The 26206-nt window shown below is 44.9% G+C and overlaps 1 long non-coding RNA gene across 1 annotated transcript; it reads right to left on the reverse strand.

The window, feature by feature from the left end:
- Window positions 1-20: 20 nt before the first annotated feature.
- Window positions 21-26184, reverse strand: LOC117093168. Its single transcript, XR_004441050.1, has 2 exons — window positions 25939-26184; window positions 21-330 (listed from the first exon to the last, which is right to left on the reverse strand). It is a non-coding gene; the product is annotated as an uncharacterized LOC117093168 (long non-coding RNA).
- Between the last annotated feature and the right edge of the window lie 22 nt (window positions 26185-26206).

Raw genomic sequence — 26206 nt, forward strand, 5'->3', positions numbered from 1 at the left:
TTCTGAATTAGCTGAAAGAATTAAAGGTAGCATCTTTTAATCCTCAGACCGCCCTGCGTGGTCTGATTGAATGGGGCACTCAGCACTAGGCTCTTCAAAGGGAAAGTGTTTTCTTTCTTAGGACAGTACACAGTAAAAGAGTGGCACCCACGCTGTTCATCCAGTGCTCCAACCCCTAGTCCTGGTGTCAGATACTTCCACATTTGGGGCGTTTCCCCTCGAGATGGCGGTGGCTAGCCATTGGATTGTGGTTCGGCCACACAAGGCCCCACGGAAGTTCCACAGGTGGAGTGTGGGGTCCAGAAGGGTCTCAGGTCTTAGGGGTGTCATCTGAAAAAACAGAGATGGTGATGGGATGCAGCTTTAGGAGCCCTCTGCCGTGGCCACTTTCTGCCTCAGCTCTTCTAAAGCATTTCTTCTGTTCCCTTCCATTGGGGTAAACACTGATCTATCTCCCCAAAAACTGAGTCAGAAGTTGGATTTTGTTATTTGGCTCATCTACATTTAAGATCTAGTCAGAAAAAAAATGCAGTCTTTACATCTAGAAAGCTTACATGAAAGAAAAAGAAAAATGCAGTCTTGATCACTGTTGGCCTGGAGGAGACTTTATCTTGTGTATTTTCCAGGGCATGCATGAGGTTTCACTGGACAAGTAGAAACCATTCTAGGTATTCTAAGTATTCTAAGCAGAAAGTTAATACAGGAAGAGAAGTTTATAGACTCGGAAGGCTGGAGGAATGAGCCATAGGTTGAGCATCCAGGAATCAGAACCCGGTAGAACAGATGGTGAGGGAGCTACACCCTCTTCCACAATCAGGAGGGTGGAGACTCGAGCTCGACTGAGTTCTGGAACACAACACACTGCCACAGCTGCCAGCCAGGGATGAGGGAATCCCACAGCCCCAGCTGCCTCTGGGGAACCACACAGCTGTACCTGGACCCTGGCACACCTGAAGAAAGTGCCTCCTGTGTGCTAGGCACCCTGCAGGAGTTAGGAAAGCAGTGGTTAAACAAAGGGCTGTGTCCTGCTGGGGGAGCCTGTGCTCTAGTGAGGGAGACAGAGGATAAGCTTAAGGAAGGAGGTTAAAAGGTGACAAGAGTTTGGGAACCTGCAGGGAACAGGGGATTCTGGGTGGTGCCGGGCATGTTGCAGCAAGTAGGGTAGACCTCCTTGAGAAGATAAAGTTTGAGGAAGTGAACCAGTGGGATCACATGCAGGTGGGGAGAGTGCTCTGGGCTGAGTGAAGAGTCAGACAGAGACTGGCTGGAGCTGAGGGAGAGAGAGGGCTTTTAGGCCACCATAGGGACCTTGGCTTTATTCTTTTTTTTTTCTTTTTTTGAGATGAAGTCTCGCTCTGCTGCCCAGGCTGGAGAGCAGTGGCGCGATCTCCGCTCACTGCAAGCTCCGCCTCCTGGGTTCACGCCATTCTCCTGCCTCAGCCTCCTGAGTAGCTGGGACTACGGGCGCCTGCCACTAGGCCTGGCTAATTTTTTTTGTATTTTTAGTAGAGACGGGGTTTCACTGTGTTAGTAGCCAGGATGGTCTCGATCTCCTGACCTTGTGATCCGCCCGCCTCAGCCTCCCAAAGTGCTGGGATTACAGGCGTGAGCCACCACGCCCAGCCTTTTTTTTTTTTTTTTTTTTTTTTTTTTTTTTTTTTTTTTGAGACAGAGTCTCGCTCTGCCGCCCAGGCTGGAGTGCTGTGGCCGGATCTCAGCTCACTGCAAGCTCCGCCTCCCGGGTTCACGCCATTCTCCTGCCTCAGCCTCCCGAGTAGCTGGGACTATAGGCGCCCGCCACCTCGCCCGGCTAATTTTTTTGTATTTTTTTAGTAGAGACGGGGTTCACCGTATTAGCCAGGATGGTCTCGATCTCCTGACCTCGTGATCCGCCCGTCTCGGCCTCCCAAAGTGCTGGGATTACAGGCTTGAGCCACCGCGCCCGGCCTTTTTTTTTTTTTTTTTTTTTTTTTTTTTTTTGTTTGAGACAGAGCCATACTGTGTTACCCAGGCTAGAGTGCAGTGGCATGATCTTGGCTCACTGCAGCCTCCACCTCCCAGGTTCAAGTGATTCTCGTGCCTCAGCCTCCCAAGTAGCTGGGATTACAGGTGCCTGCCACCATTTTTGTATTTTTAGTAAAGGTGTGGGGTTTCACCAGGTTGGCCAGGCTGGTCTCGAATGCCTGACCTCAGGTGATACACCCGCCTCGGCCTCCCAAAGTGCTGGGATTACAGGCGTGAGCCACTACGCCCGACCCAGCTTTATTCTTAAAGTGACCTGGTAAGCTGGCTGGTGTGGGGGTGAGGCGGGAAGCAGGGCTGATGGAGTCCCTGGGCAGTGGATGGCAATGACTTGGCCAGGCCACTAACAGCAGAGGCACTGGGAAGTGATTGGATTCTAGATACTGATTTCAAGGGTAGCACCAGCATGATCCGCTGATAGATTCGATGTCAGGTGTGAGACAGAGGAGAGTCAAGCTCATCCACAGCTCTGGCAGTGGAAAACGCCAAAGTGAAGAAGGTGGCCTCAAGTTTACCTCCACCTTTCAAACATCAACTGGTGAAACCTCATGCATGCCCAGAATGCTAGCATAAGAGATTTAGGGAAATGTGGGTATTTCGCTTTCTGGCCCCTGCAGTTCAGGTTCTGCCTTATAAAGTGGTGGGAGTGGAGTGGTTGGTGGGTACCACCAGCCATATTCATGAGAGTTGGCATAAGGGTTCACAGTTTGAGTGAAGCATCCTGAGATTGTGCCGTGCTGCCAACACAGTTCTCTCCGATTCATTCCCTCAAAACAGTATATTCCCAATGAAAGCATGACCAGTACTTAAACTAGCTATATTCAGTGTGACTCTCAGACCTTTCCCCAGGGCAAGATGATCACAAGAATTCCTTTAGAAATGTCCCTTACATTGTTCAACTCAACTTTAATGGTTATATTAGAATCCGTCTTCGTACTATAAAAATTCACCCAAGCGATCTCCCATTTCTGGGCTATTTAGTTTTTTTCTAGTTTTTCATCATTCAAAAAATGATGCAGCCTGGGGTGGTAGCTCACATCTGTAATCCTAACACTTTGGGAGGCCAAGGCTGGTGGATCACTTGAGCTGAGGAGTTTGAGACCAGCCTGGGCAACATGGTAAAACCCCATCTCTACCAAAAATACGAAACTCAGCCAGGCGTGGTGGCTTGCGCCTGCACTCCCAGCTACTTGAGGGGCTGAAGCGGGAGGATTCCATGAGCCCAGGAGGGGGAGGTTGCAGTGAGCTGAGACGAGATTGCACCACTGCACTCTAGCCTGGGTGACAGTGAAAGCTTGTCTCAAAAAAAAAAAAAAAAAAAAAAGATAAACAATCCTGTTAAATTGCCAGTATCCTCAATTATTTCCTTAGGAGTCTCTATTTAAAATGGTTTTCCTGACCATCCTGGGAAACGTAGCAAGACCTGGTCTCTAGAAGAAAAAAAAAATTTTTTTTTTAATTAACTGGGCATGGTGGTATGAGCCTATAGTGCCAGCTACTCTGGAGGCTGAGGTGCGAGGATCAGTTGAGCCCTTAGCCTCCTAGCAAACTTAGGAGTTTGCTAAGTCCTATCCTATGAGATTTTTAAGGCTTTTGATAGATTTTTCCCTCCAGAATGTTTGCATCTATTCTCATGTGCATCAGCAGTGCATTTGTAGTTAAATGTGTAATTAATGTTCTGTTTTTAAAACTGTACAAATGTTGGGCCAGGCGCCGTGGTTCCTGCCTGTAATCCCAGCACTTTGGGAGGCCAAGGTGGGTGGATCACTTGAGGCCAGGAGTTTGAGACCAGCCTGGCCAACATGGCGAAACCCCATCGCTACTAAAAATAAAAAATTAGCTGGGCCCGTGGTGGCACATGCCTGTAATCCCAGCTACTTGGGTAACTGAGGCCCAAGAATTGCTTGAACCAGGGAATTGCTTGAATCCAGGAGGCGGAGGTTGCAGTGAGCTGAGATCACGCCACTACACTCCGGCCTGGGTGACAGAGTGAGACTCTGTCTCAAAAAAAAAATACATATATATGTGTGTGTGTGTGTGTATGTGTGTGTGTGTGTACAAATGTTGGGCCAGGTGCCGTGGTTCCTGCCTATAATCCCAGCACTTTGAGACAGAGATCGGCCGAGGTGGGCGGATCACCTGAGGTCGGGAGTTCAAGACCAGCCTGACCAACATGGAGAAATCTCTAAAATACAAAATTAGCCAGGTGTGGTGGCACATGCCTGTAATCCCAGCTACTCGGGAGGCTGAGGCAGGAGAATCACTTGAACCTAGGAGGTGGAGATTGACGTGAGCTGAGGTCACACTATTGCATTCCAGCCTGGGCAACAAGAGTGAGACTTTGTCTCAAAAAAGAAAAGAAAAGAAATGCATAAAATTATGGTAAATGCATAATTTTTATTAAATATATAAACTGATATAATGTGAGTGCTGAAGAAAAAGTTCTTATTTTTATGGAAACTAAGGTAAAGCCTTTGGCAAGATTAAAGGTGAGGCTGGGCGCAGTGGCTTACGCCTGTAATCCCAGTACTTTGGGAGGCCGAAGTGGGTGGATCACTTGAGGTCAGGAGTTCGAGACCAGCCTGACCAATATGGTGAAACGCTGTCTCAACTAAAAATACAAAAATTCGCTAGGCGTAGTGGCACAAGCCTGTAATCCCAGCTACTTGGGAGGCTGAGGTAGGAGAATCACATGAACCCAGGAAGTGGAGGGTGCAGTGAGCCGAGATCACTCTACTGCACTCCAGCCTGGGCAACAGCGAGACTCTCTCTCTCAAAAAAAAAAAAAAAAAAAAAGAAAGATGTGATAGAGCCTCTTGGTTGTTCCTTAATATCCAAATATCCACTCTTTCCTTCTTCCATGATAATAAGCCTTGACTTTTAGGAGGGCACATACTCATTCAATACAAAGACCACATTCTCAGCCTCTTTTGAGGGCAGAGGTGACTCTATCATTACTTTCTGGACAATGGTATGTAATCATAAACATGGGGCAGTGCTAAGGTTTGGATGTTTGTGACTTCCAAAATTCATGTTGAAATTTAGTCCCCAATGCAACAGTACTAAGAGGCGGGACCATGAGGAGGTGATCAGACCGTGAGGGTTCCCACCTCGTGGATGGGATTAGTGCCCTCACAAAAGGGCTTGAGGGAATGTTTGTCCCTTTTCCACCTTCCACCGTGTGAGGACACAGCAACAAGGCGTCATGCTTGTCATGCTTGAAGCAGAGAGGGCAAGCCCTCAACAGCCACCGAATCTGCTGGTATCTTGAGCTTGGACTTCCCAGCCTCCAGAACTGTGGGAAATAAATCTCTATTTACAGATTACCCAGTCTGTGGTATTTGTAACAGCAGCCAGATGGACTAAGACAGGATGCTCCCAGGAGCTTTCCTTAAAGGAAACATGATACATGCCTCTGTTACTTGGCAGGGGTGGGGGAATTATGAACCTTTATTTAAAGATTTATTTTTAAAAATAAAACATAAACTACCATTCTCCTTGTCTGTTTACTCTCCCATTTCCCTTTCCTATATCCTCAAGCCTCCAACGCCTCTCCCCAGTTCTCACTCTCAGCTGAGGACACTGCTTCTTAATGCATTAAGAAAATAGAAGCAATCGGCTGGGCGTGGTGGCTCATGCCTGTAATCCCAGCACTTTGGGAGGCTGAGGCAGGCGGATGACCTGAGGTCAGGAGTTTGAGACCAGCCTGGCTAACATGGTGAAACCCCATCTCCACTAAAAATACAAAAATGAGCCAGGCATGGTGGCACACACCTGTAATCTCAGCTACTCAAGAGGCTGAGGCACGAGAATTGTTTGAACCCGTGAGGCGGAGGTTGCAGTGAACCAAGATTGTGCCGTTGCACTCCAGCCTGGATGACAGAGCAAGACTGTGTCAAAAAAAAAAAAAGAAAATAGAAGCAGTCGGAGAGGGTGTGGTTCCCACTACCACATCTTGAGTCTGTGTCCAAGTGCCTGTTCTTGTCTCCTATTCCTATAGATGAACTGTTTGGCCGGGTGTGGTGGCTCACGCCTGTACTTCCAGCATTTTGGGAGGCCGAGGTGTGCGGATCACCTGAGGTCGGGAGTTTGAGACCAGCCTGACCAATATGGAGAAACTCTGTCTTTACTAAAAATACATAAATTAGCTGGGCATGGTGGCACATGCCTGTAATCCCAGCTACTTGGGAGGCTGAGGCAGGAGAATTGCTTGAACCCGGGAGGTGGAGGTTGCAGTGAGCCAAAATCGTGTCACTGCACTCCAGCCTGGGCAACTAGAGCGAAACTCAGTCTCAAAAAAAAAAAAAAAGAAAGAAAGAAAATAAACCTATGGATGAACTGTCTGCTCTTCCCTGAGACCAGACCCTTCTGTGGGCCTTAGATCCCATTCCCTGTTGTCCACTCAAAGGATACGGCTCCAGCAAACACCTCCCTCACCCACTCACCCACACATATGGATCCCCTTCACAGACATATAGACCACTCCCATATTCACCCTCTCCCCACACATACAGCCTCACAGGATACAAAACAGTAGTCCCCTCCTATCTGCAGGGGACAAGTTCCAAGACCCCCAGTGGATATTTGAAACTGGAAAGCACTGAGCTGTAGATATACTGTTTTTTTTCCTACTCATACATACCTATGATAAAGTTTAATTTATAACTTAGCACAGTAGGAGATTAACAACAGCAGTAAGAAAAGAACGATTATAACAGTATGCTGTAAAAAAAGTTATGTAAATGTGGTTCTCAACATCTTATTGTACTTATCCTTGTGATGATGTGAGATGGTTGGTACAATGTCGTTGTGATGAGATGAAGTGAGGTGAGTGGCATGGGCACTGGGGCTTAGTCTTAGGCTACTACAGGCTTTTGAAGATACATCAGTAGGAGGATCGTCTGCTTCGGGTGATCCTGGACCACTGAGCCATGACAGTGTGGATGGTTTATGTCAGGGGCTATGTGTGTGCCTCACTTCCTTTCCTGGCACTTCCTCATCTCTCCAGGTCTAAATATGGAATACCCAGGGCTCTGGCCTTTCAAGGTTTCTCTTGTCCATCTACCCTCCTTCCCTCAGCAATCTCATCCAGAGTCATGGCTTTAAACTTTCTATTTCTAGTGAGCTATGATCACAACACTGCCCTCCAGCCTGGGTGACAAAGCAAGATCCTGTTTTAAATAAAAGGAGAAAGAGAATGGGGAGGTGGATGGCTCACTGCAGCCTCGACCTCCAAGACTCAACAATCCTCCCATGTCAGCCCCCTGAGTAGCTGGGATTATGGCTAATTTAAAAAAAAAAAAAAAAAAAGAGGCAAGGTCTCACTTTGTTCCCCAGGCTGGCCTTGAACTCCTGGGATCAAGAGATCCTCCCACCTCAGCCTCCCAAAGTGCTGAGATTATAGGCATGAGCCACCACACTCCACATCTCTTTCTCCCTTTAAGAGGTCCAGTTACCTCTTTGAAAATTAGAATGGAACTCAGCTGTTTCCCCTACTGTTAGTAGTTACTAAATAAAATCTGTCTTCACTGCTTTAACTGGTGTCTGGCTTTTTAATTTTTTATTTTTTATTTTTTAGAGATGTAGTCAAACTCGAGCACACCGTCTGCAATGCAGTGGTGTGGTTATTGCTCACTGCAGCCTCGACCTCCCAAGTTAAAGTGATCCTCTCACCTCAGCTTCCTGAGTAGCTGGGACTACAGGCACACACCACCATGTCCGGGTAATTTTTAAAATTTTTTGCTAGAGGGGTCTCACTATATTGCCCAGGCTGATCTCAAACTCCAGGCCTCAAGTGATTATCCTCCCTCAACCTCCCAAAGCACTAGGATTACAGGCATGAGAAGCTGTGCCTGGCCTGGCTTTGTTTATCTTTGACAATTCTAGCAAACTTAAAAAAAAAATCCTGAGACAGTTAGGGACATTTGTATATTGACTAGATATTTAATAATATTAAATGATTGTTGTTCATTCTTTTGAGCTGTGATAATGGTGTTGTGGTTACATTTTTCAAAATAATCCAAAGAAATTCGTCCAGACTATTAGCATCTCTCCCCACTTCCAGCACTACCACTCTCAGCCAAACATCCTTTTATCAGATTTTTACATTTGCCTCTTTTTTTCTTTTTTTTTTGACAAAGGCACACATCACCATGATATGAAAGATAGAAAAATAATTTCTATATTTTTTATAGAGACAGGATTCAGCATGTTGCCCAGGCTGATCTCAAACTCCTGGGCTCAATCAATCCTCCCGCCTTGGCCTCCCAAAGTGCTAGGATTACAGGAATGAGCTACTATGCCCGGCCCCATTTTGCCTCTTCAGAGATACATCACCCCCTCCTACCCACCGCCAGTCTGTTCAGTCTGTTACAGAAGTTAGCATGGGACCTTCCTGGGGCCCCAGGGGCCTCATGTCCCACTCTCCTCCTGTCCCACTCCAGTCACACAGGCCTTGCTACTTTTGTCTTGCAGCAGGCCAGTTACAGGTACAGGGCTTTCCCATTATTTTTCTCCCTGCGTAGAACTTGCTTTCCCCAGATAGCTGCATGTCTTGTTTCCTCTATTTCTTCAGGTCTCTGAGACTTTCCTGACCACCCTACATAAATTAGTAAACTCCCATCCCTGACACTTTTTTTTTTTTAAGTTGTTATTTTTGTGAGACAGTCTCACTCTATTACCCAGGTTGAAGTGCAGTGGTGCTATCTTGACTCATTGCAACCTCCACCTCCTGGGTTCAAGCAGTTCTCATGTCTCAGCCTCCCCAGTAGCTGGGACTACAGGCACGAGCCACCACACCTGGCTAATTTTTGTTATTATTTTTTTTTTTTTTGCAGTAGAAACGGGGTTTCGTCATGTTGGCCAGGCTGGTCTTGAACCCCTGGCCTCAAGTAATCCACCCACCTCAGCCTCCCAAAGTGCTGAGATTACAGGAGTGAGCCGCGCCTGGCCTCTGACACTCTTTACACCCCTTTTCTTGTTTTCTTTTTCTCCATAGCACTTGTCACCATCTGACATATCATGTATTTACTTTTTCTATCTGATATTCCCCCTAGAACGCAAGCTATAGAGTAGAGATGGTTTTGTTCATGCCTGTATCCCCAGGACTTCTAATTTCTTGCCCATCATAGGCACCAAATAAGTTCTGGTTGAAAGAATAGAGGCATGACTATTATTGTGTGAATGCTGCAAGTATGCACTAAACAATCCGTAACCACATTTCTGAGCATATAGGGAAAAAAAACTGATAATGGCAGGAAAGTCTCCTAGCTTCCTCCCGGCGGGAGAATGTCCGTCACTTTTCCAAGACACTGACCTTATAGAGGAGGGCTTTGAGTCTATTCAACATACAGTCCTTGTGGCTCCCCAAGCTGCGTGTACAACAGGCACTGGTGTTTTACATCAGTGTTCTATGAATGCTCATAAAGGCTGAAGGGGATTCTACCCACCGGTAAGTACTGCACATAGAGCAGTGCTAGGGTCTTCAGGACCCCACAACCCTAATGACCCCTTTGACCTAAGTCCTGCTGATTGATGATTTTGCTGATTGGGGCATGTGCCAAAGGGAGGCAACCATCACCTGGAGGTGCCTCTTGGGGGATTTTAGATTTGTTGTCTTCCCAACGTTAAGAGATACACCCCTTTTGAAAAGCAGCTCTTGATTTGCTGTTGGGTTCTCATCAAAACCGAGCACTCACGCCTGTAATCCCAGCCCTTTGGTAGGCTGAGGCAGGAAGATCACTTGAGGCCAGGATTTTGAGACTAGCCTGGACAACATGCAAGACCTTCATCTCTACCAAAAAAAAAAAAAATTAAAAATTATCCAGGAGAGGTGACATTCACTTGTAGTCCCAGCTACTCGGGAGGTTGAGGCGAGAGGATTGCTTGAGCTCAGAAGTTCAAGGCTGTGGTGAGCCAGGATCACACCACTGCACTCCAGCCTGGATGACAGAGCAAGATGCTGTCTCTTAAAAAATCCTAAGCACCTTGCCGGGCGCGGTGGCTCACACCTGTAATCCCATCTCTTTGAGGGGCCTAGACGGGTGGATCACAAGGTCAGGAGATCGAGACCAATCTGGCTAACACAGTGAAACCCCGTCTCAACTAAAAATACAAAAAATTAGCCGGGTGTGGTGGTGGGCGCCTGTAGTCCCAGCTACTGGGCAGGCTGAGGTAGGCGAATGGTATGAACCCGGGAGGCGGAGCTTGCAGTGAGCCAAGATCATGCCACTGCACTCCAGCCTGTGCGACAGAGCGAGACTCCGTCTCAAAAACCAACCAAACAAACAAAAAAACCTGAGCACCTGACAAAGTGTACACAGCACATCCTCATAAAGGCCTTGTGACTAATTAGTCCCACTTTGGGGTGGCATGATTGCAACTCAAAGCTAACGATGTGGGAAGGGCCGGACAAGCCCCTCTTGTCCGATGGAAATGATACATTCAGTATGCAGCTGGCCTGGCCCTAGTGGCATTTTGGCTTTACATAAAACAACAACAACAACAACAATAACAAAAAACGGCAGCTATTGTTTTAGGGGAAATTTTATCCTCCACCCCACAGCTCACAATCCACAGAGGTTCCCCTAAAAGCCTGTGCCTGGTTCACTGATGGCTTGGCTAAGCTGAAGTCAGTGCTGTCCACTGGGCTGCTGTGCGGAATGGAAAGCAGATATGGTCGTTCCCCTTGGTAGGCAGAACTCACAGCTGTTCTCATAGCCCTGGTCAGTCCTCTTGGATGAACCTCCTGTTATATTTTTACTGACTCAGGCTGCTGACAATGACCTAGCTTCTTAGTTATGCCACTTGGAAAACTACAAACTGGCAGATTAAATATTTCTCTAGCCTGGTATGGGTGCACACCTGCAGTCCCAGCTATTTGGGAGGCTGAGGTGGGAGAATCACTTGAGCGCAAGAGTTAGAGGCTGCAGTGAGCTGTGACTGCACCTGTAAACAGTCACTGCACTCTAGCCTAGGCAATATAGTGAGACACATGTCTAAAAGTAATACTTTTTTAAAAAAGATTTATGTCAGCTGGGTACAGTGGTTCACGCCTGTCATCCCAGCACTTTGGGAGGCCAAGTCAGGCGGATCACCTGAGGTCAGGAGTTCGAGACCAGCCTGGCCAACATGGTGAAATCCCATCTCTACTAAAAATACAAAAATTAGCTGGGTGTGGTGGCGGGTGCCTGTAATCCTAGCCACTTCAGAGGCTGAGGCAGGAGAATGGCTTGAACCTGGGAGGCAGAGGTTGCAGTGAGCCAAGATCGCACCATTGCACTCCAGCCTGGACCATAAAGCAAGACTCTGTCTCAAAAAAAAAAAAAAAATTTTTGTCTTTGGCCATGAACTGTGGAAACAAATTGCAGCTGCTGATTGAACTGTCTTGGTCGATCTAGGTGCCCATGGTAAGGGTGTATTCTCTGATGAGACCAACTGGAATCAAGGTGCCAATTAAGTCTGCACCGCCCAGACTAACACCTTTGCTTTCTGGATCGATCATTGTACCAGACATGGCAGCACACCCACCACAGACTGGGCACCCAGTAGAGGACTCTGCTTCAGATGCACAAGCTATCACTGCATGCCAGACTTGTGACTCCTAATAAAAGGAATAACAGGTGAGCCGTTTGTCTCCAGGGAGGAGGCCGCATTGCACAGGGTGTGGCAGTTGAGTCCATCCAACCTTTGAACCCCTTTTGGGGCTTCTGGCTCACTGCTGTTGACACTTTTTTCAGGTTACAGTGCTGTTGTCCTGGTCCAATCAACTGATTCTGGCACATGAAACTAACTTTGAGGTGCTTTAAACTAATCTTTGTCATACTTCTGGCTTTCTGGACATTGCAGTCTAACCACCTTTTATGGCAATGGGCACAACGTCATCAATGGGACTTTTAGACTGCCCACCATCCACAGGTATCCAGTATTTTCTATTTTTTATTTTTTTAGAGACAGGGTCTCTCTCTGTGGGCTGGAGTGCAGTGGTGTGATCATAGTTCAGTGTAGCCTTGAACTCCTGGGCTCAAGTGATCCTTTTGCCTCAACCTTCCAAGTAGCTGGGACTTACAGGCATCTGCCACCACATTCAGCTAATTATTTTTATTTTATTTTTTTTAGAGAATGAGTCTTTCTATGTTACCCAGGCTGGTTTTGACTCTGGGCTCAAGCTATCCTCCCGCCTCAGCCTCCCAAAGTGCTGGGATTACACACATGAGTCACTGGGCCCAGCCATCTAGTATTGTTGAGTGTTGGAACAGCCTCCTCAAAAATCAGCTCAATACAATTTCTGACTCTGCCTCCATTGCCTTTTCCTGGTCCCTACATATTAGTAAGATAGTTTGGTCACTGAATATGACCATTCTTAGAAAGAGAGCCTTCCCTCTTGACCACTGCCTGGGTACTAATCAAGATGAAAAGCAGGGCTATTCTATAGAACTATTTTGAAAATTCAGGATTTGCTTCTGGGCACGATGCTTCTTTCTTTCTCCTAATGGCAGCCCCATCCCACCTGGTTAGTTCACCCCGTGGTGGCTGCCCAGCCAAAAGGGGGCCTAGGGGACTCAACTTCAATGCTGATTAAGTGTATATGTGTGTGTGTGTGTGTGTGTGTGTTTAATATTAACTCTTCATATAATTTGTTAACATTCAAACTAATTATGAAGTAATATCAAGTATGACAATCTGGGCCAGGCGTGGTAGCTCATGCCTATAATCCCAGCACTTCGGGAGGCCGAGGCTGGCAGATCACCTAAGGTCAGGAGTTCAACACCAGCATGGCCAACATGGTAAACTCCATCTCTACTAAAAAAACACAAAACTTAGTTGGGTATGGTGGTAGACACATGTAATCCCAGCTACTCAGGAGGCTATGGCATGACAATTGTTTGAACTCAGAGGTGGAGGTTGCAGTGAGCCAGGATTGTACCACTGCGCTCCAGTCTGGGCAACAGAGCAAGACTCCATCTCAAAAAAAAAAAGGAAACGGTATGACAATCTGATTTTGATTTTTTTCTCCAAGAATTTTGTTCCCCAAACTGAAGAACAATTCTGTGTGAGACCACAGTTCTCAAACTGTGTCCTGAGGCACCCAAGGTACCACAGCAGCAAGCCCCATGGAGCACCAGAGAATATTTTAAAATTTTAAGGGAAACATGATGATACTCAACATCTGTAGGAAATCATGCAAACTGCTATGAAAAGATAGATCATGGTTTCAACATTAGATTGTTATCCTTTAGATAATATTCTAACTTTGTGAAGTTGGACTTTCTGCAGTTGCTGTAATAAAAAGTAAATACTGTATGAATACCAGTGTGGAGGAAATGAGTGTGGTGGTGTCCAACCTGATACCAAGGTTTCAGCAGCTCCCAGCACATCCCATTAGCAAGTAATTGTGGTTACTTAAGAATGGGATAAAAGTGCCAGGCGCAGTGTCTTACGCCTATAATCCCAGCACTTTGGGAGGCTGAGGCAGGCAGATCACGAGGTCAAGAGATTGAGACCAGCCTGGCCAACATGGTGAAACCCCCTGTCTCTACTGAAAAAACAAAAATCAGCTGTGTGTGGTGGCATGTGCCTGTAGTCCCAGCTACTCGGGAGGCTGAGGCAGGAGAATCGCTTGAACCCGGCAGGCAGAGGTTGCAGTGAGCCGAGATCACGCCACTGCACTCCAGCCTGGCCACAGAGAGAGACTCCATCTCAAAAAAAAAAAAAGGGATAAAAGTATTATTTTTATTTCAACTCATATGTATTCTTTCTTTCAAATGGCTACTAAGTTGTGAAGACATGAATCTGTATAAAGACATTTAGACCTAACTATTTAATTAATGAAATTGGGCCGGGTGCAGTGGCTTACACCTGTAATCCTAGCACTTTGGGAGGACTTTGGGAGCCCGAAGCGGGTGGATCACTTGAGGTCAGGAGTTCGAGACCAGCCTCTGCAACATGGCAAAACCCCATCTCTACTAAAAATATCCCAAAAATAATTAGTCCAGTGTGGTGGTGGGCGCCTGTAGTCCCAGTTACTCAGGAGGCTGAGGCAGGAGAATTGCTTGAGCCCAGGAGGCAGAGGTTGCAGTGAGCTAAGATCATGCCACTGCACTTCAGCCTGGGTGACAGAGCATGACTTTGTCTCCAAAAAAATAATAACAACAAATAATGAAATTGTTAGGTATTTCTTTTGGCCTGGATTTCTAGAGAAAAAATGGCCTTGTCCTTCTTGTACCTGACCCTTAGGCTTGGGTATGACAGAAGGTTAATTTATAGCTACTGGAATGAGATATCGTGGAGGGAGAGTAATGACTTTGGCCAGGAAGGGACCACAGGAACCACCTCAGTCCCTGGGAGGTATGGGAGAGAGAAGGACAGTAATGATCTTTGTCTATCAGAACTGCTTCTGGAGCCTCCTTACAAAGGAAAATACCCTGGTTTTCTCAAACTGTTGCAAGCCCCTTATTTTATTTTATTTTTTTTGAGACAAAGCCTCACTCTGTCGCCCAAGCTGGAGGGCAGTGGCGCGATCTTGGTTCACTGCAACCTCCACCTCCCGAGTTCAAGTGATTCTCCTGCCTCAGCCTACAGGCATATGCCACGATGCCTGGCTGATTTCTTTTGTATTTTTAGTAGAGATGGGGCTTCACCATATTAGCCAAGCTGGAAGCTGGTCTCATACTCCTGACCTCAGGTGATCCACCTACCTCAGCCTCCCAAAGTGCTGGGATTATAGGCATGAGCTACCACGCCCGGCCCCATTACATTTAATTGGCTGCTAAGTCTGTCAGCCCCTGCCAGACCACTCTGACCTTGATTTGGTCATCATTCTCCTTCATCTTAGCTAAAAGTTTGCTGGCATCAGCAGGGGCTGGACCTGGACCTATCTCTTGCACCTTCCCATAAAACATCAATCAGCACCTCCAGATGCCTTCCTCACCCCCATTCCTTTAGCCATTCTTCAGCCATTCCACTGAGTGGATGAATGCCACTGGCTGGTGGTGTGGATAAATACAGCAGGGTGAGCTGGCTACCTTCTTGTAGTTCCTTCAAAAATAAGGACCAGGCTGGACATGGTGGCTCATTCCTGTAGTCCCAGCACTTTGGGAGGCTGAAGTGGGTGGATCATTTGAAGTCAGGAGTTCAAGACCAGTCTGACCAACATGGTGAAACCCCGTCTCTACTAACAATACAAAACAAACAAACAAACAAACAAACAAAAACAAAATTAGCTTGGTGGCAGTGGAGCACGTCTGTAATCCCAGCTACTTGGGATGCTGAGGCGGGAGAATTGCTTGAGCCTGGGAGCTGGAGGTTGCGGTGAGCTGAGATTACACCACTACACTCCAGCCTGGTCAACAGAGTGAGACTCTGTCTCAAAACAAACAAACAAAAAACAAAGAACAAAAATAAGGACTATATCCAGTTTTCTGAACTAGTCTAGGAACCCTAGAGCTACAGACTATCTGGGAGGCTATGTTGGACACACTGTCAACCTGTGCCTACCCAGCTGATGTAACATCCTACCTGGGGGGCCCAAAAATGATAAACAACACGTTTTTTCCCAGGACCACCATGAGCACCCTTGGTATGTGGAAGCCAGGCATTAATTTGCCTCCTTCTGTAAATCACAGTGACTTGAACCTTACAGTGAGTGGTAAGAGACCTTAAGGAAACACCACGAGTAGATTGACGAGATCTCAGACAACTGCAGAGATCTCGTCAAATGAGGCTACCCTAAACTGCTCAGAGGTAACTGACTTGTTATTTTATATATACTCTATAGGGAGTTATCCTTATAATGGGAGTCATCCAATCAGAAAAGGCAGTATGAAATTTATCCCTGAATTTCACTGAAGTGACCAATGACACCATCTTGGCTCTCAAAGGCGTTAGGTCAAAAAAACTTTGCAGTTCTTGACAAAAGCCTGGTCCATCATAAGCCCTATGTAAGTATTTGTTAAACAAACAGCAAATACAAAATATAGGCAAATACAAAATAAAGGCAATAAAGCATATTATCTGTGTCAATCAAATCTTTCACAGCCTCTCTAATTTTTTTGGTTTGCTTGATTGGTCAATTACTGAGAGCTTGTTGTCTCCTATTACGTTGGCAGATTTTTCTACTTCGTATTAATCAGCTTTTGCCTTATATATTTTAATGCTATGTTATTAGCTGCATGTAAATTTAGAATTGTTATAACTCCTTGAATCTTGTCATTATTAAGTGAGTCTCTTTTTCTCTAATACTACTTTTTGCTGTAAGGTTTTCTTTGTCTGATATTAACATGGTGACTCCAGCTTGCTTGCTTTTCTGGGGGGTTAGTGCTTGCTTGATTTTATTTATTCTTATTTTTTAGAGAGATAGGATCCCACTCTGTCACCCAGGCTAGAGTGCAATGGTAGGATCCTAGCTCACTGTAACCTCAAATTCTTCTGCTCAAGCACTCTTCTCGCTTCAGCCTTCCAAGTAGCTAGGACTACAGGCATGCATCACCACACCCAGCTAAGTTTTTTTTTTTGTTTTTTTTTTTCTTTTTTGTAGAAATGGAGTCTCACCAGGTTGCCCAGGCTGGTTTTGAACACCTATCCTTAAGTCATCTCTGACCTCCCAAAGCGCTGGGCCTATGTTTTCACCATCTGAATTTCAACCTTTCTCTATCATTGTATTTTATGTCTACTTATGTCTATCTATACCTACTAAACACTATATAGCTGGATTTTTGTTTTTAAAATCCAATCTGATAATCTCTGCTTTTTTTTTTTTTTTTTTTTTTTGCGACAGAGTCTTGCTCTGTTGCTCACACTGAAGTGCAGTGGCATGATCTCAGCTGTGACCTCCGTCTTCTGGGTTCAAGCGATTATCCTGACTCAGCCTCCTGAGTAGCTGAGACTACAGGCACATGCCACCATGCCCGGTTAATTTCTTTCTTTTTTTTTTTTTTTTTAGTAGAGACAGGGTTTCACCATATTGGCCAGGCTGGTCTCGAACTCCTGAGCTCAAGGGATCCACCCACCTCAGCCTCCCAAAGTGCTGGAATTACAGGGTGAGCCACCGCCTCTGATCAATCTCTGCATTTTGCCTGGAAAGTTCGACATATTTATATTGTAATTACCAACACAGTAAAATTTATTTCTGTCACTTATTTTATGTTTCCTTTTTGTCCAGATTTTTCTGTGATAAATTTTTATTCTTCTTTGCCTTTTTGTTTAGATTAATTTTTTTCTCATTTGTTTTTCCTCCACTGATTGGAAATATATAGATTTTATTTCTTAAAAAAAAAAAAAATTGAAACAGGGTCTTGTTCTGTTGCCCAGGCTGGAGTACAGTAGCATGATCACAGCTCACTGCAGCCTCAAACTCCTGGGCTCAAGGAATCTTGCCACTTCAGCCTCCCTAGTAGCTGGGGCTACAGGCGTGTGCTACCATGGCCAGCTAATTTTTTTTTCTTATTTTTTGGCAGAGACAGGGTTTCACCATGTTGTGTAGGCTCACTTTATTTCTTAACAAAATTTTAATGTGCATACTTAGTGAGTGTAGAGTTAATTCCTATTACCCTCCTCCAGAACCTTATAATGCTTTTATTATAATTATCTCTCTCCTGACTTATAGGCCTATTTTTCTTAACTTCTTGGCTCTATCATTTTTTTAATTTTTTTTGCTTTTTAAAAAACTTCATTGTATTGGACATCTCTATGAACCTTTGCACATCTTCTCAGTCTTACCTTTCTCTTTATTTAGCCAGCACTGTGTTGACCAGTTCTCTGTGGGTACCCACCAGGTCTACATAGATACAACCTGATAGTACTTAACCTCAGGCTTGCTCTGTGCATCTTCTCCCTTCTTCCCTGAGACTTTCGTGTTGATGACAAGGCATGAAACAGGATGGGAACACCATGGTGCAACTACAAAGTATCGGGGTTTAATGTTCCTTGAGGTGTGTCTTTGACCAAAGGAAAGGAGAGAGTCAATGGTACAAGCATCCTCCTTGCTCCTGTAGGATAGGTAGTCTTGCCATGGACTTCATATGGCTTCTCAAATGGTCCTGACGGATACAGCAACCAGATCATTGTAGCAGTGGCCAACTTCCTAATGCATCTTTGAGTAAGCTCTCCCTCCCTCCCTGCACCATTCCCCTGTCCCTCATTCCTAGTCCCTGGGATCATACTCTCCAGTCAAATACTTGCACTAAATCTTTGTCTCAGGCCCCGCCTTCTGAGGATCTAGGCTAAGTCATCCATCTATTGCACACTATTATTACCCCTTTATTCAGTCACTTACTACACTCATGATTCCTTTTTTCTTCCCAGACTTTCCTTCTGGGGGCATTTTTTCTACTTCTTCTTCTTCTTCTTCTTTTTTTTTCTTTTTAACAGAGTGTTGTTCTATTGCCCAGGCTGGAACACAAAGGCATGATCTTGGCTCACTGCAAACTCCACCTCCCGAGTTCAAGCGATTCTCATGCCTCAGTCTCCCAAGTAGCTGGGATTACAAGCATGCTCCACCACGCATGGCTAATTTTTGTATTTTAGTAGAGACAGGGGTTCACCATGTTGCCCAGGCTCGTCTCAAACTCCTGGTGTCAACTGATCTGCCTGCCTAGGCCTCCCGAAGTGCTGGGATTACAGGGTGAGCCACCTCGCCTGGCCCATTTTGCTTTATCTTCATGTTAAGAAATTTCGTTAGAGAGGGTTTGTTGGAGGTAAATCTGTCAGTTTATGTTTCTCTGAAAATGCTTTATTTTACCCTTGTTTTGGAAATAAAATTTCACTGGGTATACAATATCTAGGTTGACAGGTTTTTTTCCCTTAGTCTCTCAGGCCTGTGGATATATTGTACTAGTGTCTTCCAGGATTTTTCTATTAATATTACTAAGTCCACTTTTCACTCATTTATAGATAGTGTGTTTTTTTTCTTTATGACTGTGTTTTTAGATCTTTTCTTTGCCTTTGGTATTCTGCATTACAATGATGATATGCTGAGTGTAAATTTCTTTTTACTTCTCTGTTTCAGAGTCACTGGTCTTCTTGAAGCTAAAGATTTGTATCTTTCATCAAATCTAAAAAGTTCATACCCATTAAACCTTTGAATATTGCCTTTCCTCTTTTTTCTGTGTTATCTCCATCTCAAACTTTATTGGGCCTTTTCACTCTGTTCTCTGTGTTTTTAGCCTCTCATGTTTTCCATCTCTGTCTCTGTGCTACATTCTAGGTAAATATTTCAGCTGATCTTCTAATTCATTATGTCTATCTCTAGCTGTGTATATTCTCTTGTGTAATTTTCCTTGAAGTGTTTAATTTCTATCACATTATTCATTTTTATAAGTTCTATTTTGGTTCTTTGCCAAACTTGCCTTATCAATGTTGGTTACCTTTGTTTTTGTTTTTGTTTTTGTGAGATAGGGTCTCATTCTGTTGCCCAGGCTAGAGTGCAGTGGCACAATCAGAGCTCACTGCAGCCTCGACCTCCCAGGCTCAAGTGATCCTCCTACCTCAGCCTCCCAAGCAACTGGAACTACAGGCATGCGCCACCATTCCTGGCCAATTTTATTTTTATTACTATTTTTTGTAGATAGCGTTTTGCCATGTTGCCCAGGCTGGTCTCAAACTCCTGAGCTCAAGCGATCTGCCCGCTTCAGCCTCCCAAAGTGCTGGGGTTACAGGTGTGAACCACTGCACCTGGCCTGCCTTTGCTCTTTACTCATTGTTGCAATTGCCACCTTTATTTCTTGAAACATATTGTTTCATATTTATGAAATGTACTATTTATTTATATTCTGTGTTCAGTGACACTATTTTTTGAAATATTTCTGGATCTGGTTCTGTTCACTGTAGTTTCTGTGTGTTATTTTGTGGTGTTTCTTTTTGTTTTGGGTTTGGGTTTTTTGAGACAGAGTCTCATTCTGTCGCCCAGGCTGGAGTGCGGTGGCACGATCTCAGCTCACTACAACCTCCACCTCCCAGGTTCAAGCGATTCTCCTGCCTCAGCCTCCTGAGTAGCTGGGATTACAGGCGTGTGCCACTATGCCTGGCTAATTTTTCTATTTTTAGTAGAGATGGGGTTTCACCATGTTGGCCAGGCTGGTCTCAAACTCCTGACCTCAAGAGATCTGCCCACTGCGGCCTCCCAAAGTGTTCTGCTTGTTTTTTAATGTGCGTTTTTTAAAAAATGCCTCTATTAAGATATATTTTAGGTCGGGTGTGGTGGCTTACGCTTTAATCCCAGCACTTTGGGAGGCCGAGGCGGGTAGATCATGAGATTAGGAGTTCAAGACCAGCCTGGCCAACATAGTGAAACCCTGTCTCTACTAAAAATACAAAAATTAGCTGGGCATTGTGACAGGAGCCTGTAATCCCAGGTACTTGGGAGGCTGAGGCAGGAGAATTGCTTGAACCCGGGAAGCGGAGGTTGCAGTGAGCCAAGATCACACCACTGTACTCTAGCCTGGGTGACAGAACTGGACTCCATCTCAAAAAAAAAAAAGATATATTTTACATATCATATAATTTATCCTATTCAATACTTTTTGGTAAATTTAATGAGTGGTGCAAACATTGCCATAAATCAGTTTTTGAACATTTTTGTCACCCTAATAAAAGCCCTCATGCACATTTACAGTTCATCCTAATTCCTACCCTCAGACCCAGGCAACCACTAGTTTACATTCTGTCTCTATAGATTTATCTTTTCTAGACATTTCACATAAATGGAATCATACAATATGTGGTCTCTTATGTCTGGTTTCCTTCATTTAACATATTTTTGGGGTTCATCCATGCCACAGCAGTTTGTTCCTTCTTATTGATTAATCCATCCATTGTGTGAATATATGCCACATCTTTATTCCTTTTTTTTTTTTTTTTTTTGAGATGGAGTTTTGCTCTTGTTGCCCAGGCTGGAGTGCAGTGGCATGATCTTGGCTCACTGCAACCTCCGCCCCCCGGGTTCAAGCGATTTTCCTACCTCAGCCTCCTGAGTGGCTGGGATTACAGACACGCGCCACCACACCCAGCTAATTTTTTGTATTTTTAGTAGAGATGGAGTTTCATCATGTTGGCCAGGCTGGTTTCGAACTCCTGACCTCAGGTGATCCACCCGCCTTGGCCTCCCAAAGTGCAGGGATTACAGGCATGAGCCACCGTGCCTGGCCTCCTTTTTTTTTTTTTTTTGACGTATCCCCATTGTTTTGTTTGTTTGTTTGTTTTTTTGTTTTGTTTTTTTTGTTTGAGATGGAGTCTTGCTCTGCCACCCAGGCTGGAGTGCAGTGGCCGGATCTCAACTCACTGCAAGCTCCGCCTCCCGGGTTTAGGCCATTCTCCTGCCTCAGCCTCCCGAGTAGCTGGGACTACAGGCGCCTGCCTCGTCACCCGGCTAGTTTTTTGTATTTTTAGTAGAGACAGGGTTTCACTGTATTAGCCAGGATGGTCTCGATCTCCTGACCTCGTGATCCGCCCGTCTCGGCCTCCCAAAGTGCTGGGATTACAGGCTTGAGCCACCGCGCCCGGCCCCGACGTATTCCCATTGTTAAGCATACAAATTTCTGTTTATTCATTTACCAATTGATGAACATTTAGGTGAAGTTTTTTGGCAATTATCATTAATGCTGCTGTGAACATTTGCATGCAAGTTTTGTGTAGACATGTTTTCATTTTTCTTAGGTAGCTACCAAGAAGTGAAAATTTGATTCCTACAGTAATTTTTTGTTTAACTTTTTGAGAAACTGCCAAATGTTTCCCAAAGAGGCTGCATCATTTTACATTCCCACTGGCAATGTAAGAGGGTTCCTGTTCCACCACATCCTTGCTGACATCTGTTATTCTATTAGTCAGACAGGCTTGCCATAACAAATTACCACAGACTGGGTGGCCTCAGCAACATACATTTTTTTCACAGCTCTGCAGGCTACGATTCTATGATCAAGGTGCTGGCAAATTTAATTTCTGGTGAGTACCGTCTCCCTAGCTTATAGATGGCTGCCATCTTGCTGTGTCCTCACATGGTCTTGTCTCTATGCTTCCATGAAGAGAGAGGGATAGAGATAGAGAGAGATCTCATGTCTCTTTCTCGTCTTATAAGGACACATATCCTATCAGATTAGAGCTCCTCTTTACCTCATTTACGTTAATTATCTTCCTACATACTCTGTCTCCAAATACAGGGGATTAGAGCTTCAACATAGGTTTTGTGAGGAGGACACAATTCACTCCCTAACATTCCTCCCTCTGTCCCCCGACAAATTCATGTTCTTCTCACATGCAACACATTCGCCCCATCCTAACAGCCCCCAGAGTGTTATACCATTTCAGTATCAATTGCAAATCCAAGGTCTCATCTAAACAGGCCCTCCCTATCCATGGGTTCTGCATCCATGGATTAAACCAACCATAGATCAAAAATATTTGGAAAAAACAAAAAGGATGGTTGCATCAGTACTGAACAGGTGCAGACTTTTTCTTGTAATTATTCCCTAAACAATACAGTGTAACAACTATTTATGTAGCATTTACACTGTATTTGGTATTATAATTCATCTAGAGATGATTTAAAGTATACAGGAAAATGTGCATAGGTTATATGCAAATATATACCATTTTATATAAGAGACTTGAGCATCTGTGAATTTTGGTATCCATGGAGGGAGGTCCTAAAAACCAATACTCCGCAGATACTGAAGGACAAATTCCATTAAATTTTATGGCTCCAGTCAGGGGTGTTGGCTCACACCCATAAGCCACTGAATTCAAGACCAGCCTGGGCAACATGGCGAAACCCTGTCTCTACTAAAGGGCTTATTAGTTCCAACAAGAGCTGGTTGTTAAAAAGAACCTGGTGCCTCCCTCCCCTCTCTTTCTCGCTTCCTCTCTCTCCATGTGATCTCTGCACAGGCTGGGTCTCTTTGCCTTCTGCCATGAGTGGAAGTACCCCGAGGTCCTCACCAGATGTCCAGTCTTGTACCTTCAGCCAGCAAAACCATGAGCTCAATAAACCTCTTTTCTTTAAAAATTACCCAGCCTCAGGTATTCCTTTATAGTAACACTAAAGGGACTAATGGACTGACACAGGTCCACTCACATCTTTTGCGCCCCCCCCTTTTTTATTTCTGAGACAGAGTTTTGCACTTGTTGCCCAGGCCAGAGTGCAGTGGCTTGATCTCGGCTCACTGCAACCTCCGCCTCCCGGGTTCAAGCGATTCTCCTGCCTCAGCCTCCCGAGTAGCTGGGATCACAGGCACGCACCACCATGCCTGGCTAATTTTTGTATTTTTAGTAGAGACAGGGTTTCACCACGTTGGCCAGGCTGGTCTCAAACTCCTGACCTCAGGCCATCTGCCCACCTCGGCCTCCTAAAGTGCTGGGATTACAGGTGTGAGCCACCGTGGCTTTTGCCCATTTTTTTGATTAGATTGTGTGTCCTCCTGTTATTCAGCCTGATGTGTTTTGTGAGCTCATATTTATTGATACCTTTTACATGGGAGTTTTGGGAGCCTGGTGTATTTCTCCTGAAAGGATTTCTAGTTCTCTCTGCCAGGAACCCGGACGTACTGCATAGGTCTACATTAAATGAAATCTTTCCTATAGGTTTTAGGCCCCACCAATAATGTAATTTTCTGCCCTTAATCTTGCTGTGGCTCTGGTGATCTTATTTTCTGAACAGCAACAACATCAACAACAACAATAAATCAGAATACATGGTTGGAATAGAAATATTTATGGGGACCAAGTGCCCAGGGTATTTGGAGTCATGACTGCTTAGGAAAATTCAGATTATGTATAGTTATGGGGCAATTTTCACTCTGAATTTTAGAGACTGGCAGGGCCAGGTGGACAGAATTTGGTGTTGTGACTTAATTTTGAGTTAAAAAAAAAAAATCTGCAGTGGCTCATGCCTGTATCCCAGTGCTTTGGGAGGCCGAGGTGGGCGGATCACGAGGTCAGGAGATCGAGACCATCCTGGCTAACGTGGTGAAACCCCATCTCTACTAAAAATACAAAAAAATTAGCCGGGCGTGGCGGCGGGCACCTGTAGTCCCAGCTACTAGGGAGGCTGAGGCAGGAGAATGGCGTGAACCTGGGAGGCGGAGCTTGCAGTGAGCTGAGATCACGCCACTGCACTCCAGCCTGGGCGACAGAGCAAGACTCCGCCTCAAAAAAAAAAAAAAATCTGTAATTTTCTCTTAGTGTAATATATGTACTCTTTTTGCCCCTTTCATTTTTAATTAACAAATAGCAATTACATATGGTTATGTGGTACAGTATGATATTCTGATATTTGTTTACATTGTAGAATTAAACCAAATTAATTAACATATCTATCTCCTCACATACTTATCTTTTTGTGATTAGATTATGTGTGTCCTTTTTAATCAATATCCTAGGGATGGCTAATTAACAATTAAAGTACTCTGTTAGGGAATATAATCTCCAAGATATATTATTTTGAAAGATTCTAAATAGATTTCCACGTTTCAGAAAGCTTCAACCATTTTTATGTCCAATCAACAGCAAGACTATATGGATTTTCCTTTGGTTAAATAAGTAGTGTTCATGATGTCTGGATTGGCTAGAAATACTGTACAAAGGCCACCTACACTTGCACGGATGGACAGGATATAGAAATATAGGAAACTCAATGTGCCTACTCTTTGTGATGGTGCTCTTGGTTTAGATTCCCAAATAGAAAACATGTTCAGGAAATTATCTGAGGATTATTATTTCCTTACTTCAACTAGAAGATTTGCTGAATCCTGCCCCCAAAATATTGTTTCGTGTGTATACAATAAGCGTGTCATGCAAAGTTTGGTCGGAGTTCCTAAAAGAACAGGGAGTTGGATCTTCATGAAGGTTACAAAACAGTTTGTATAACTGTTTCTGACCGCACTTGCTACCATTAAGTATTTGCACAGGCAGGAGAATTGCTTACAACATAACATTGCAACAGTTGTAAGTTAAGAAGGTTGTGTGGTAAAGGAAGTGAAAATGTTAGATCATGGTAAACAAATGCTGTCTAGGAACGGTGAAGGGGCATCATGCCAGCTGGATTCCTGAGTTGAAAATCATCCTCGGTAGCTCAAGCCTGTAATCCCAGCACTTTGGGAGGCCGAGACGGGCGGATCACGAGGTCAGGAGATCGAGACCATCCTGGCTAATACGGTGAAACCCCGTCTCTACTAAAAATACAAAAACTAGCCGGGCGAGGTGGCGGGCGCCTGTAGTCCCAGCTACTCGGGAGGCTGAGGCAGGAGAATGGCGGAAACCCGGGAGGCGGAGCTTGCAGTGAGCTGAGATCTGGCCACTGCACTCCAGTCCGGGCGACAGAGCGAGACTCCGCCTCAAAAAAAAAAAAAAAAAAAAAAAAGAAAATCATCCTGCTCCAATAATTTTCAGACTATCCTCATTCGGGAAGGAGAGGGAGGGCCCTTGTATGTGTGGATTAAAACAAGTCATGGGATATCTGAGACCTGGAAAAGATAAGGTTAATCCTTCTCTAGTCCTATTCCATGCAGAGCCTTTGGATGTCTCTATAGCATCCGTCAAAGCCTTCAGAAGCTTGACCTCAACCACCCTGTAAAACCTGGGTGTGGGGGAGGGATGCAGTTATTTGCCAAAATGGTTGGGAGAGGGGCAGAAATCTTTCTTTGGGTAAAATCATTCTGTAGTTGCTCAAGTAACCACTAATAATTTAATCTGCTTCCTATAAAGTTCTTCTTGGCTCACAGATTTAGGCATCAATAAATAATAATAGGCAACAGTTATCGAGGGTCGTCTTCTCCTTGTGCTAAGTATTTTACATACGTTATGTCATTATGTGTGTACGTTTCCATTCAACCCTATGAATGGGTGTTTTTAGTTTTTATCAGTTTTATGTACAAGGAAAGTGATGTGCAGAAATCATATGAATTAGGTGTTTGAATGCGCACTCGAGCTTACCGTTTCTTTTTCACCACCTGTATCGCTAATCCTCTAACTGGCAGGAATGGGGTAAGTCAATTTCAACACGCGAGTCCTAGGCTAAATCTGTTTATAGGAGTTGCCCCCAGAAAGGGAGTCAGGCTCTCCAAACCCTAACACATTTTAACGCTGAGGCTCACAGAATTTCCAGCGCTCCTTCCGCGCGAACCACCCCTACACAGCGAACCTGCTGGAAAGGACGAGCCTCTCTTGTAGATGGGCCAATGAGATAGCTTGCTCTTGTGAA

The sequence above is a fragment of the Trachypithecus francoisi genome, unplaced genomic scaffold (genome assembly GCF_009764315.1).
Source record: "Trachypithecus francoisi isolate TF-2019V2 unplaced genomic scaffold, Tfra_2.0 Contig01440, whole genome shotgun sequence".
NCBI lineage: Eukaryota > Metazoa > Chordata > Mammalia > Primates > Cercopithecidae > Trachypithecus > Trachypithecus francoisi.